Source organism: Triturus cristatus, chromosome 5_2, assembly GCF_964204655.1.
Source record: "Triturus cristatus chromosome 5_2, aTriCri1.1, whole genome shotgun sequence".
NCBI lineage: Eukaryota > Metazoa > Chordata > Amphibia > Caudata > Salamandridae > Triturus > Triturus cristatus.
In genome coordinates this window covers 199,148,352-199,162,296 of record NC_140588.1, presented here as the reverse complement: position 1 = coordinate 199,162,296, position 13,945 = coordinate 199,148,352, and the positions used below count along the sequence as shown (strand labels likewise).

Below are 13,945 nucleotides of genomic sequence, written 5' to 3'. Positions count from 1 at the left end.
GACAAAAATGTATGTAAAATGTAGAGCTGCAAACCTGGACTATAATTGAAGATTTGTGCCTGCTTCTCATTGTCACATACAGAACTCAGGGACATGATATGGATAATAAATACAGTCAAGTTGGAGGTGCTCGCTGTCAGATTGGATAGCATCTGACATTAGATAACATAGTACTTCCATTCCTTGATTTCCTAACAATTGCTGCCCAATTACTATGGTTCCGAAATCAGTGACTGAAATGTTTAGGCAGAGTTATGATGAGATGAATATCTAATGATATCTGTGTTGCACTCAGTGTAGTAGGCAGGGCAGGAGGAAGAAAGGAAAATAGGAGCAAATTATGATCTGGCTCACCAAACGCTAGGACATCTAGCTGAGGCAGGTGAGAATAGCCCAAGGGTGGATTGTAGCCTTTAGGGCAATACTCGGAAGGAAGGGTGCAAGCATTTACATAGCAATTGTGCTGCTGGATAGAGGGAGTCATGAAAAGTAAAAGAAGTCAGTATATACTACTTCGATCTAAAAAAGGAAGCAACGGTTGGGAGGGGGAGAGAAACACGTAATAATTAATCAATAAAATTCTTTATTCACATACCGGAGGTATGAATACGACTCGTTATTTCGCATACCATTACTTCACAGCCTTTTACTACAACGTTTTTACTTAGCAAATACCATTACTACGCAAGTTTTTAGTTCGCATACCTTTACATTGCAAGTGTTAATGTATACGAACTAAAAACTTGCCTAGTAATAAAAACAAACATTTACCCCAACACTACACTAAATACAAAAACACTACCCTACACATAAACTCAAACACTACCCAGACACTACACGACCCTACTCAAACACCACCACACTACCATAAATCACTACCCCCTGGACGACCCTCCCCCTTCCCCCAGCCCGCTCCCTACACTCAAACACTACCCTGCACGACACCCCAACACTACCCTACACTACACAACACTACCCTGAAACACTACCCCCAGCACGACCCTGCCCCTACCCCCAGTCCGGTCCCTACACTGAAACACTACCCTGCACGGCCCCCCTGACACTACCCTAAACCCTAAAACGCTACCCTACAATACACAAACACCACATCACTACCCTAAACCCTAAAACACTACCCCCAGCACGACCCTGCCCCTACCCCTACCCCTAGTCCGGTCCCTACACTGAAACACTACCCTGCACGACCCCCCGACACTACCCTAAACCCTAAAACGGTACCCTACACTAACACCACAACACTACCCTAAACCCTAACACACTACCCCCAGCACGACCCTGCCCCTACCCCCAGTCCTGTCCCTACTCCCATACACTACCCTTTACGACCCCCCCGACACTACCCTAAACCCTAACACACTACCCCCAGCACGACCCTGCCCCTACCCCCAGTTCTGTCCCTACTCTCATACACTACCCTTCATGACCCCCAATACTACCCTAGACCCAAATACACTACTGTACACTATACAAACACAAGTACACTATCCTAAAACCTAAAAAAACAACCCTCTGCACGACCCTCCCCCTAGGACAACGCCCCCTGGCTTACCTCTCCTGACGTCCTCCTCGTAGCGTATGAACCCTATACAGGACTCCTTGGCACCCATTGCCCCCTCACTCCATGACAACATTGTCTGCTTTCCCTATCACTGATCCGCCGCTCCCTGTCACCTCCCCCTGCCTGGGACACTGCTCGCTCCGCTTCCTGCCGACACCTCCAGAATGAGGCAGTTGTAATTGCGCACCTTCCTTCCTGCAGCGTCGCTTCCTGGGAGGAGTTCTGCCTGAAGCCACGTCCCGCTGAAAGATCCCTGGTGAGTGACTGCAGTACCTTGTTTGTTTAGCCATTACAATGCATGCGTTGTTACAACGCATGCGATGTAACAAATTGCGTAGTAAAGGCTACGAGTTGTTCCATCGCATGCGTTGTAACGCTTGCGAAGTAATGGTATGCGGAGTAAAGCCTCTGAAGTAATGGGTTATAACCCGGAGGTATACATAAAAGCACAAAATATACAATAATCCATTAAGTAGAAAATATAGAAATCAACATGATATTCCTAAAAATTGGTATTAAGACAACAGTAAAAAATAAATAAGTCAGCAAGACATGCAGCTAATTTAAAAAAAGAAGCAGACTATATGGGAGACTTCCTCATTACTTAACAATTGCAAATATCTAAGCGCCACCCTGCATTAGACCAGGCAACATTTTCTTAAGAGTAGTATTAAATACTGTTTAGTAAATATCAAAAGGGTAGACACACCAGGGAGATACATTGCTGTATTCCAAAGGAAAGCTAAGCGGATAGTGAATAGAACCCGCCCTAAAGCAGAATAAGAGCAACCTTTCCCATCTTACCATTCCCCTTGATGAATAGGGCTCCTAAAAAGCAGGTTCTTTCAGATAAAGATAATATTGCACTGTAATTACGACATTCAATACTCTCCCATTTGGTGTGCCTTTTCTCCAAAGAGGGAATTTACTACTTTCTTATCATCTTTGTCAGGGTAGGCTGAATTGAATAACATCAGGCAGCCAAGATCTTTTAAGGATGAGTCAGCATAAGTGATCCAGTGGATAACTGTGCCCTTGCAATAAACAGTTGTCAATAATGTCCCGGTTTAAGTTTGCCTCAGGATTAACCCGACTCGAGAGCCATAATAAAATGGGGGCCAATGTAATAAGCTCTTCCAGATAGCGCAGAACAAGCTCGCCATGACAAATAGAGTGCGAACTAGTAGGCAGTTGATGCAACAATCGACTGCATATATGAATTTCCTCAAGCTGTATGGGACGGCTATTAGCGTAGCCTCAGACTCCCGCACCATACAAGCTATTGGAACGCACTGAGCATTGTAAATAAACAAAAGAGGTTCAGGGACTTCTGGCCTGCAGCCCAGCCATCCAAGGAAGACTTAGAAGCTCCCCTGCCGCCCTACATCACTAAGTGCTGGTGGAGCTGTGTAAGCACCAAGTGCCCGAACAATACAATGTAACTCCCAAGTATGGGAAGTTGTGCACACTGATTAATTGTTTACTCCCACGTGGTAGTGAGGCCACCCTACGCCTATTGGGAACACAAACCATATGTGTGGTTGTTGTAATATAAAGGATGTCCTGTAGTTCAGGTGTAGATTAAGTAAAATGGTTTATTGAGTAGTTCTGATGAAGAGCCCCACCAGGAGCAGCCTTCCTGCTGCTCAGCCCTTTCTCCAACTAACTCTCACAGATATCCAACATTCTACACCACAGTCACACTAGCTGAGCATTAGGTATAACAGTAGCAAGGTTCCTCCACGCTGTGTCTGTCTGTGAGACAGCTGCCCTGGAAGTCGCATCCATCATCGCACTTGAATTCCCAAGCTTGCCGCCCCGTGGTCGCATTGAGCGAAGAACAACCTTTGGGAGCACCTGTGACTGAGGCATATGCGGCCAGGCTGTCAGTGTTCTGACTTTGGGGCCCTTGCCTGAAAATGACTTGAGCCAAAGCCCAGGCAGAGGTTTCAGATCTGGCTGTGCTGACCTATTCGAGTCACAGTGGGATGACCTGTGCGGTACCAGGTACCCTCAGCCTGAGAGGAGGGTGGCGGCCTGAGAGCAGGGTGGCGGCCCAACTCCTACTGATCCATCCCATGGAGCTGCAGGCCAGTCTTTGAAGAAGGTACCGAGTTGTCGGCACAAGCTACCCGGCTCTCTAAATCTGCCTAGGAGAGCAGGGCAACACCAGTTTGGAGGCAGAGAGGCTGAATGCTGCACATTAAAGCCTTGCTTGTGGTCACGGAAGATGGGCCGCCACTACCACCTAGTGGGTTGGGAGGAGTGAGGGCCCCAAGGAGTGGTTTACATCACTAGCGCAGAAACACCAATTAGACAATGCTGGGCCCATAATGCACTGTAGTAATTGACTCCCCATTGAAACCGATATGTGACTTCGCTGTGCAGTGAACGTTGTGCCATTCTTCAGGGTCGAACTGTTGACAATATAGCTGGTTCTGGCGGCTCTCGGGCCTGCCCTTGGAAAAGGTAGGCAAAGCACTTGTTATACCAGACCCACAGTCATTACACTAAAACATCTAATCTGAGCCAAACGCCTAATCAGTTGTCAAATTTAACCTCTCCAAATGACTACTGATACATTCCTTTTTTGCTGCTGGGTGATTCCCCAAGATTCTCTCCTAAAAAGGAGGTGAGCAGAGGAGGAAAGCCCCAACAGTGCTATGAAGCACAGATATCACTCCTGCTGCATGGGATACATTTCTTTTTTGCTGCTGAGTTACGGCAGAGTACAAGCCCCAGGATTTTCTTCTGGAGGGAGGTGGTGGAGGGGGAAAACCCTGACACCAGTGCTATGAAGCGCAGCTATCACTCCCACTGTGAGGGACACCAACGCTAAGGTGGAGGAGCATCGCCCAACTAAGTGTAGAAAGAAAAAGAAAATGATAACGCAACATTAATAAAGTTACGTTATTATAATTTCCTTCTGAAAAAATGTAGCCCGATTGGGGCAGGTTAGGGCTTGTCACAGGGAGAGGGAGGAGGGGTGGTTGCTGCTGCACCAAGTGCGCTTGACAGTTTGCCCGGCCGTCTTGGGTAGGCCAATCTGTCATGCACACTTAGCACATTCTCCACTGGCTGTATTATACAACCTGTGGTGGAGAACATGCACAGCCTCCTAGCCCCCGTATGAACACCAATGATAACATTTCTTATCAAACTCATTTAACCACGGGGAACCCAGCAACATATTCTTCCTGCTGCAGTAGACTTGCAGCAATACACAGACTAGAGATAATCCACCCAGATCAAATGTCACAGGAAGTGCCCTAAATACCAATAACTCTGTGCCTGGTCCAAACTGCAATGGTACATAGCCAGTTTCTTTTGGTGAGCTTTATAACAAATCAATGTTGCCATCTTAAATAAGGGACATTAAAGACTAAAATATCTATGTAAAAAGTTATGTTACCATCCAACTGCCACTTGACTGCACTCATTATGTGATAGTCTTAGAGGCAGTTCCACTGTCAGCCGCCGATATGACAGAAGGTTTGCAGGATCTAAAACAAAGTTGTTCATTAGCGAAGGACAAACTCAGGATAGTGCAACAACTTGTTTGGCGAAATAGCGTTAGTAAGTAGGGTTGCTTGGGTTGACCATGAACTTAAATGCATCAATGGTGATTGTGTAGTTATTAACTTTAAACGGCTCATGGTGGTTACAAACATATTACAGCTTTTGAACCACATACCAAAATTATTAGGAAAGGTTCAGGCCCACACGTGGGGGTACTTTTATAGGCCATATCTTAAGAACCCTCCAACAGATTACAACTTTGTATTGGGCTTGTATACGGGGGATTTAATCATCAGTATAGAACATCAAAGGAGAAACCTTTGGCTCTGAACAGGAGGCCAGCAAACTAGCCCTTGGAGTCACTTTCATAGTCATGGGTTCAGGTGAAGATGCAAAGCTCAACATCAGGGCTGGCCTCCGAGGGTTCAAGGCAGGTTCCAGGCAGCAAAGCAGTCTTTCCAAAGACTGGAAAACAGTCCTTCCAGGTACAGCAAAGTAGTCCTGTAGAGTGCAGAGCAAGTAGCGACAGAAGGTAGTCCTCAGAGTCCTTTCGCAGGTCCAGGAGTGAACTGAAAAAGCAGAGGGTAAAAGGTAACAAGTTTGGGGGGCGACCCTGCAGAGAGGGCCAGGTCCAACATGACCTTTCTCCAACATAAAGCTTGGGGAGACTAATCAATACCTTGATAGGCTTCCCTGTTTAGACGATAGAAGGTGGACAGTGGTCCTCTAAAGCAGATGCTTTTGCCAGTTGTATGCCCCTCTGTATTTTGCTCGATCCCTCCTTCTACACTCTCCTGAGTCACTGAACTGACTCAAAAGGAACCCTTCTCCTCACAAAGTGGACCCCATCTGTGAAGCACCTAACCGTAACTTGCTCACAGATGCATCCCAGTAGGCAGGCAGTACTAGCATAGCCAACAAAGTGATGTGGCCCATTACATCCTTTCGATCAAACTTCTGACCCCAACCCAAGGAACTACCTTTCTTGGGGTCACCCGCAGGTATTTTTTCAAACACTCCGGTGCGGAGCCTGTGGTCTGCTTTCTTAGCAAGCTTCCAGGGATCAGAAGGCCCGCTATCCACTAGACGTATGCACAGCTCTGAAAAACAAATATTGAGCATGTGTTACCTCAAAATTAGGTTATACAGCCAGTAAATTCATCCAGTTTGCTGCCCTTACCCAGCCCTTCTGTGCCTTGCAGGCATAATCTAACCATGCCTGCAAGGCAAGACAAACTCCCAAACCAGGACTGGTTTGGGAGTTTGTGGCTGTGCCTGAACCGCTCAGGAGTCAGCCCAAATTTAGCAACAAGTACGTCTTTCAGGGGGGCATACTTTGTTTGATCCTCTACCTCTAGTGTAAGAAGTGCATCCTTCCCTACTGTGGGCATGGATTTCTACCTTTCCCCCCCCCTGTGAGAAAGTGGCTCTGTATATACTGTTCCCAAATAGGTACAGGGTGTACAGAGTCCACAGTCCCCAGAGGTTTGGCAGAGGCTAAAGTTAGAAATAACCTTACTCTTTAAAGTGGTAGCTTGGTCGAGCAGTAAGGCAGTATCAGAGGACAGTGTAAAGCATTTGTTGCACACACTCAGCCAGCAAATGGTCACACACACTCAATAACTGAACTCTAGGCCAATGGTTTATATATAAAAAATATATGCTTGTTTTATTTTAGAACCAACAATAGGAATTAAAATATACTTTCTCAGAATGAGCTGCTTTATATAAATACTTTTGCAATATGCAATTGACTTTTGTAGAAAGTTACAAGTGGTTGCAACAGGCAACACAATTTTAAACACAATAATACATTGAGTTCAATGGAAGTTTCAAGTTATTTGCAACAGATTACTTTTAGGATTACTTTTGGAATTCCAGGACTGGATCCTAGATTCAGTCCTGGGTCAGTACTTAGAATCAAGTGATAAAAGTCGTCTTAATTACTGTGATGATTTTTAGACAATATTTTGCTATTTTAAAAGTTGACACTTAGAAAATATTTTATAGAAAACAGTCAATGATTCCCTATGGAAGAAAATTCAAGTTGCAGGTATAGTATGTTCTCGTTACTTTTGTAATCCAGTACTGGGTACCTAGACTCAGTACTGGGACCTTTATCCAAAACAGGTAAGCAATTACGTTTTCAGATGTTATACGATTTTTAAAGAATATTGAAAGTTTGTAGAAATTGACAGAAGAAATTTCACAGAAAAACAGTCAATGATTTCCTATGGGAGAAAATTGGGTTACTGGTAAGTACAGTTGTAAGTATTTTTCAGAGTCAGTGCTGGGCACAAAGATCCAGCACTGGGAGCTCACCTAATAGCAGGTGAGTATTTTCGTTTTCATTACTCGGCTGATTTTTGGTGAATATTTTAAGATTTGAAAAGTCCACACTTAGAAGAAATTTCAGGAAAAAGCCAGTCAATGTTACACTATGAAGAAAATTGAGTTATCGGTTTAAAGGTAAGTACTCGACTGGCAGAGTTAAGGTTCTGGGCATAGACTCCGGGGTCTCCCAGGATCAGGTAGATACAGTTGGTTCACCCTCAGCGGCACAAGGGCGGCCGGGTGCAGAGAGAGTTAGGCCCAATGTTATCCTATGAGAGGTAGGGGGGCCTTGGTTGGTGGCTGCTCACTAGCAGGCCATGTGGCTGTGGGAGCTGGGCTCCTGGTCACTTACTCAGGGCAAGTGGGGAAGTAGATAGGTGTAGAGGTTGCACTGCCAGGGCCACTCGTGCGGCTGGGTGCTTTTGAGCCTGCGGGCGCTCAATTGATTTCAATGGGAAATCTCCGGTTTAGAAAAAGACTGCAAGCTCGGGGACGAAGATTCTTCAGGTGCCACCACCACTTTGAGAGGTAAGTTGAGCAGTTGGAGGACAGGTAGGTACCCCGGGATTGGGCACAGGGGGCCGCGGGGCGCCGGGTGCAGGGGTGCCTTTTGGTGTCGGGAAATCTTACCCTCTGTTGATCGCGGTTGGGGGGGGGCACCTGGTTCTGAGGCTGCAGGCTTCTTCAGGAGTGTCGAGGGAGGTCCTTGGGTGCCGGACTCGGGGTCACAGTTGCCGCGGGGTCGTCCTCGTGGTCTTTGTTCACTCCGGCACAGGTCAGGCTTGGCTGGTGCAGAGTGTGCTGGGTTCGCGGTTCCGGGCTGCTGCCAGGGATTAGAAGTAGATTTTGAGTAGAGCCTCTACTCATGGGAGTCCCAGGGGGCTTAGAGTCAAAAGGTAGCCAGGTCCTCCGGGGTTTGGGAGGTTGCTGGCCACAAGAGATGCCGGGTTGGAGCAGGAGCAGGAGCAGGTTCGAGGGTCGACAGGCCGGTAGGGCTGGGGCCAAAGCAGTTGGTGTCTTCCTCTTCTTAGCAGGTCTTCTTTCTTCTAGCTCTTCTTCGGATTTCGGAATCTGCGGAAGGAAGGTTCAGGGTGCCCCTAAATACTAGATTTAGGGGCGTTACAGGTAGGTGAAGGGCAGGGACCAATGGGTCACTGTCCTGGGGTGGGTACACCCCCTATCCTGCCTCTCTCCTGTGGGAGGGGGGCAGTAGCCTAGTCCTGATTGGGCAGGGCTTCCAATCTTCAAGTTGGCGAGAGCCCAGAGATATGCTTGACCTCACCTCCCCCACCTGAGGGGTGGGGTTGGCAGGCTGGCACATCCCCTGTCCTTATTTGGGGTTACCGGCCAAGCTTCCCGCCAGAGTGGGGGGTTGCAGTGGCCTGGGGATGCTCACAGAGGCGGCATGCCTTTAAAGCTTCCCCCTGCCCATCCTGGGGGAGGACATTTAGCACCTCGCCCAGGACGTGCATTGTTGCAGACCCAGGAGAGCAGGGGATCTCCTACCCAGGGGTCCAGCAACATGTCTGCTGTGTGGCAGCCTAGGCAGCCTCAGAACAGACGTGGATTGTAGGTTAGGTTTCAGGGGGCCTCTCTAAGATGCCCTCTGTGGTTCTTGGTACATTAAATCCCACAGTGGTATCAGTGTGGATTTAATGTGCTGAGCAGTTTGATACCAAACTTCTCAGTCTTCAGTGCTGCCATTATGGTGCTGTGAAGTTCGTGTTTGACAAGCTCCCAGCACCATGTACTCTTAAATGGCAGCACTGCACTTACAGGGCCCAGGAATGGACCTGGGTACTGTAGGGGCACAGGGCTCCTGCCTCTGTGCCCACACAACTGGCATAGGGCACCCAGCTAGAGGGGTGGCTGATGTATGCCAGGGCAGTTTAGGTTGTGGGCATGGCACACAGGGATGTGGGCCATGTCGACTCTCTGTTTTGTCTTGTACCCAGACACTCAGCTTGCCAGGGCAGTGTGTGTGTGTTAGGGTACAGGGCCTCTAAGGGTGGCACAATGGGTGCTGCAGCCCTTAGAGGCCTTCCCTGGTCACAAGGCCCTGGGTACCAGGGGCTGACATGTGGCCAGGGTTTGCCAATTTGGGTTTGAGGTTTTTGTTTAGGGAAGGAACATAGGCCCTGGGCACCTGATTGGCAGGAGTCCAGGGCATACTTAGTTAAAGTACATTCAGCAAAAAGTGGGGGCATACTATGCAAGAAAGATGGCACTTTCTCACCCCCACCCTACCACCATCACTGTTGGGTCCTGAAGGGTGCTTTGCCTTTAGCTACAGCTCCCTCATGATTTCCTCATGCTCCAACAGTAGCTTTTTCTCAGCCAAGGCACTCTCAGCCTAAGCCCTCTTTTCCCCAGCCATTGTTTTTTCTCTGGATAAGGCCCTCGAATAATCTTCTCCTCAGCCTTCAGCTTTAATATGACCAGTTGCAGCTTGCTTCCTCTCCTCCCTCCTGTACTCCAACTCCTCTGGGGAAAGGTCCCTGGAAGACACACTGCTCCCTGCTCCTTCCTGGGTATCTTGGTTCTACTCTGGGGGCAGTTGGGCTTTCCCAACAGCTGTGGGCCACTCTTTGGTTCCTGATCCTCCTTCTCATTCAAATCCAATTCTTCCTCTGCAGAATCATCCTCTACTGTTGCTGCCTGCAACCTCTTAACTTTCTCATAACTGTAGATCTACTTGTGAAGCTTTCCTGCCCAAATTCAGCCTCCTTTCCTTGCAAAGGCTTTGCAGCTCAGGTCCAGTAAGGATGTTAACATTGATCAGCTCCATCTCCATGGTGAAAGAGGAAGGAAGGGCACTTAAATCTAGAAAAAAGGGAAAACAGCCAATGGAAAAATAAGGAGAATTGAAAAGGTTCGAGTTGGTATCAAATTATTTAACTTGGATTTTGAGTTACACCAATCACTATGTGGCATTGCACAAACAAGTCATGATCCACACCTCTGAACAGCAATGTGAGAAATCGGGTTGTTGATGACTGGGGTGTGAGCCCCGGGTCAAGCAACAGCCACAACCCCTTGCAGGGTGAACCACAAAAGGTCATTCAACTAACCTGTGCATAACCCTGGGTAGCTTGGAACAAAAGCAGCCAGACTTAACTTAGAGGCAATTTGTAAAATATTTATGCAGCACTCAAACAGTAATAAAGTGAAAATACAACACAAGAAAAATCTTAAACCAATTAAAAACAGACATTTTTAATAAATAAAATTACAAGAAATCAATCAAAATCTAATTTGCAGGACTAGATATATGAGTTTTAAAGTTTTAGGTAAAAATAGCTCCAAAAGGCGCAAATCACCAACTATGGGTGTCTGATTGTGCTGCACCGAGACAAAGTCAAAAGTACAGGCCACCTGCAATGGAGCGCAGGCTGGCTAAAGAACAGAGTTGTGCCCGCTGGAAGTTGTACCTTTTGTGAAAGATGCACGTGATGCGAAGCACTGCTTTGCGGGCTTTCGCATCGCTATACATTGGTTCCAATGAAGCTTTCACCTGTGCAGCGAGACTTTGCGTCGCTCAGCGTTCGATCTGATGAAGCTTTCAGCTGTGCGGCGGGGCTTTGCGTTGGTTCTGATGAAACGTTAAGCTGGGTGGTCAGTCTTTGTCGGGCTTCGTATCGCTTGCCATCTGATATGATGAGGCACCCAGCTGGGTGGTGAGCATTTGTGGTGTTTGGTGTTGCTCAGCGTTGGATCGGGTGAAGCTTTCAGGCGGGGCACTGTGTCGCCTCATGCAGAATCTGATGGAACCTTCAGTTAGGCAAGGACAAGTGCACTCTGATACCAGACAATGTACAAGGACCTTGAGGGCACCTCTTGGGGATCAGGACTCACTCCAGCAGAGGCCAGCCGTAGGGCTCGGGCTGGTCCAGTTAGGGCCGGTCAGCAGAACAGTTGCAAAGCAGGCCTCTGGAAGATTGCGGTGTACTTTTAGCTCAAACAGGTCTCAACTGACCCAGGAGTCACTCTGGATAACCTGGGTTCAAGGCAAGCAGGTCCAGACTTCCTCTCTCAGACAGTAAGACAGTCCTTCTAGCAGCAGGGCAGTCCTTCTGGCAGCAGGGCAGTTCTTCTTTTTAATCTTCCACAGTTCTAGTTGTGTTCTGATGAGTGGTTCTAAAGGTCCTATTTTTATACTTAGTGCCAGCCTTTGTGTAGGAGAATTCCCTGACCTACACCTACCCCCCCCCCCTTCCCCCAAACTGGTTCTGGTCAGTTCTTCCACTTCCCCTGGTTTGGGCTCAAACTGTCTAGGGTAACAAAAGGCAGGGAAGGTGTGGGATCCGATTCCTTTGAGTATGCTGTAGGCAAATCCCTTTATAAGTGGAAGTGGGGCTGGGTGCAGCTCCAGCCATTCTGTCATGACGGCCCATCCTGCCCACATCTAATCCCATTTGTCTAACTGTCAGGAAGCAATATACAAACCCTAACAGCAGAGCCATTCACAGTCACATGGCAGGAAGGCACAGCTGGGTTGGGCACAAAAACAATTCTACTTTCTATAAGTTGCATTTTCAGAATTGCAACTAAAGTCTGACTTAACTGTTAAAAGAGGATTTTAAATTCCAATACATTTGAGTTCAAACAGCTTATTTGTGTCTGCTCCCAATCTCAGAGGAGCGCTTATTAAATGTAATAAGGCAACTAAATATTAGCCTCTGGGAGAGATAGGCCTTAAAACAGTGAAAAAGTCTTTAGGGGTCTTTCACTGTCAGAACATGTAAAACTTAAACACACATCATATTATATAGATACCATGCACCCTTCCCTTTGAGGAGTTAGGGCCTGCTTAAAGGGTGAACTACAGATTTTAAAAAGTAAGGCTTAGGCCTACCAAAAGGTTTATTTTGCCAGTTTGAAATTGTAGTTTAAAACTACACTACAGGTTGCAGTGGCAGGCCTCAGACACGTTTTATAAGTATACTTTAGTGGGTAGCATAATGAGTGGTGCAGTCCCTCTAGTAGCATGCCATTTACAGGCCCTCAGAGTAGGTGGTACCTTTTAATAAGGACTTATAACTAAATTAGATGTGTCAATTAGGAGAAGGTCAATTTAGGACACACTTTTTAGGGAGAAGGCACAAGGCATTTAGTACTGGTTAACAGGGATAAAAGTGCACAGAGTCCTTAAGCCAACAAAAATGGGTTCAGCAAAGTAAGGGAGTGAAGGATAAAGATTTGGGGCAATACCACGACTAGGGTATCAGTTCTAACAAATATTTAATGCTGAAGAGCAGTTGGATGGTGGTGTAACAATTTTACTTTATCTTAATTGTTCCTGTCAGAAAGAACAGTTACTTATTAGCTCTTCTCTGTGCTTATATACTGAGTTGACAAAGCGTAAATATATCTATTCTGAGGAGGATCATGCAATATTTTTTTCAAACAGAATATTTTCTTTTCTTGCATATATATATTTTTTTAAAAACAAAGAGCACTGTTTTAATCACAAAATTAACTCAATGCAACTATACTCTTACCTGAAAGGACGTGGCCTATTCAAAGCGACACAGGCCACCTCATACATGTTTCGGCCTCATTCAGCTTCATTCCTGTGGTGCAGCTTGAGCACTACTGCACAGTGAACACAGGACCTTTCTGTTACGGTATGTGACTACAGAAAAACAAAATGTGTGTAGGAAATTTGCCTTTTCCATGTAGTCGCCCCATTTTATTTCACCTTTTGCTGGACCCTAAATGTTTGCGGACACCAGAACTCTGTGCACTTTAACCCTGCTAACCAATGGTAAAGGGACTGTGCTTCCCCTTTAAACATGGTCCAATTGGCATATGCCTAATTGATATATTTAACTTACGTGTTAGTCCCTAGTATATGGTACAAAATGTACCCAGGGCCTTTACATTAAATGTCATTATAGACTGTAGCACCTATTGTGCCATCCACTACAGTAGCAGTGTAAAACATGGCTGCAGGCCTTCCATTGTAGCCTGACTGTAGAAATTTAAAAACTGCTATCAATTTGATCTGTCAAAATAAACTCTTTAGACAGGTCCTCTTTTAAATATAAGTCACCCCATGTGGGCCTTTTAGTCCACAAGACTGTGTGCATGGTATTTAAAAATAAGACATGTAGAAAGGTAATGTTAACATGTCCCAACAATGACTAGCACCCAAAAGCTATTTTTCACTGTGACAGGCCTAGCTGTCCTATGTAGAATACTAGAGTACAGAATACAATTCTCACAATGTACCTCAGGAAGGTGATTGGCTAACAAAATACATTACAAATGTTCATATTTATTAAAAATCCAGTGTAACTGTGATGTTGGATTTGCATTTTGAATAAATATTAGGGAAAAGTTACTTTTAGATAGTTGCCTATTCCCTACCTGAAGGTGTGAAATGATGGGCTTTGAGTCATTACACTGCCAAATCTTCTTTGACAAGTCTACTGGATTTACCTAGAACACTTTGGGCGCACATAAAAGGGAGAGCCCAGGATGCCAAGATAATTTGTGTGTATCAACTGT

The 13,945-nt window shown here is 46.3% G+C and overlaps 1 protein-coding gene across 1 annotated transcript in view; it reads right to left on the bottom strand.

Moving 5' to 3' along the window:
* Positions 1 to 13,945, bottom strand: part of RBFA (ribosome binding factor A) — a 93,744-nt gene that overhangs the window by 15,513 nt on the left and 64,286 nt on the right. The window lies entirely within an intron of this gene.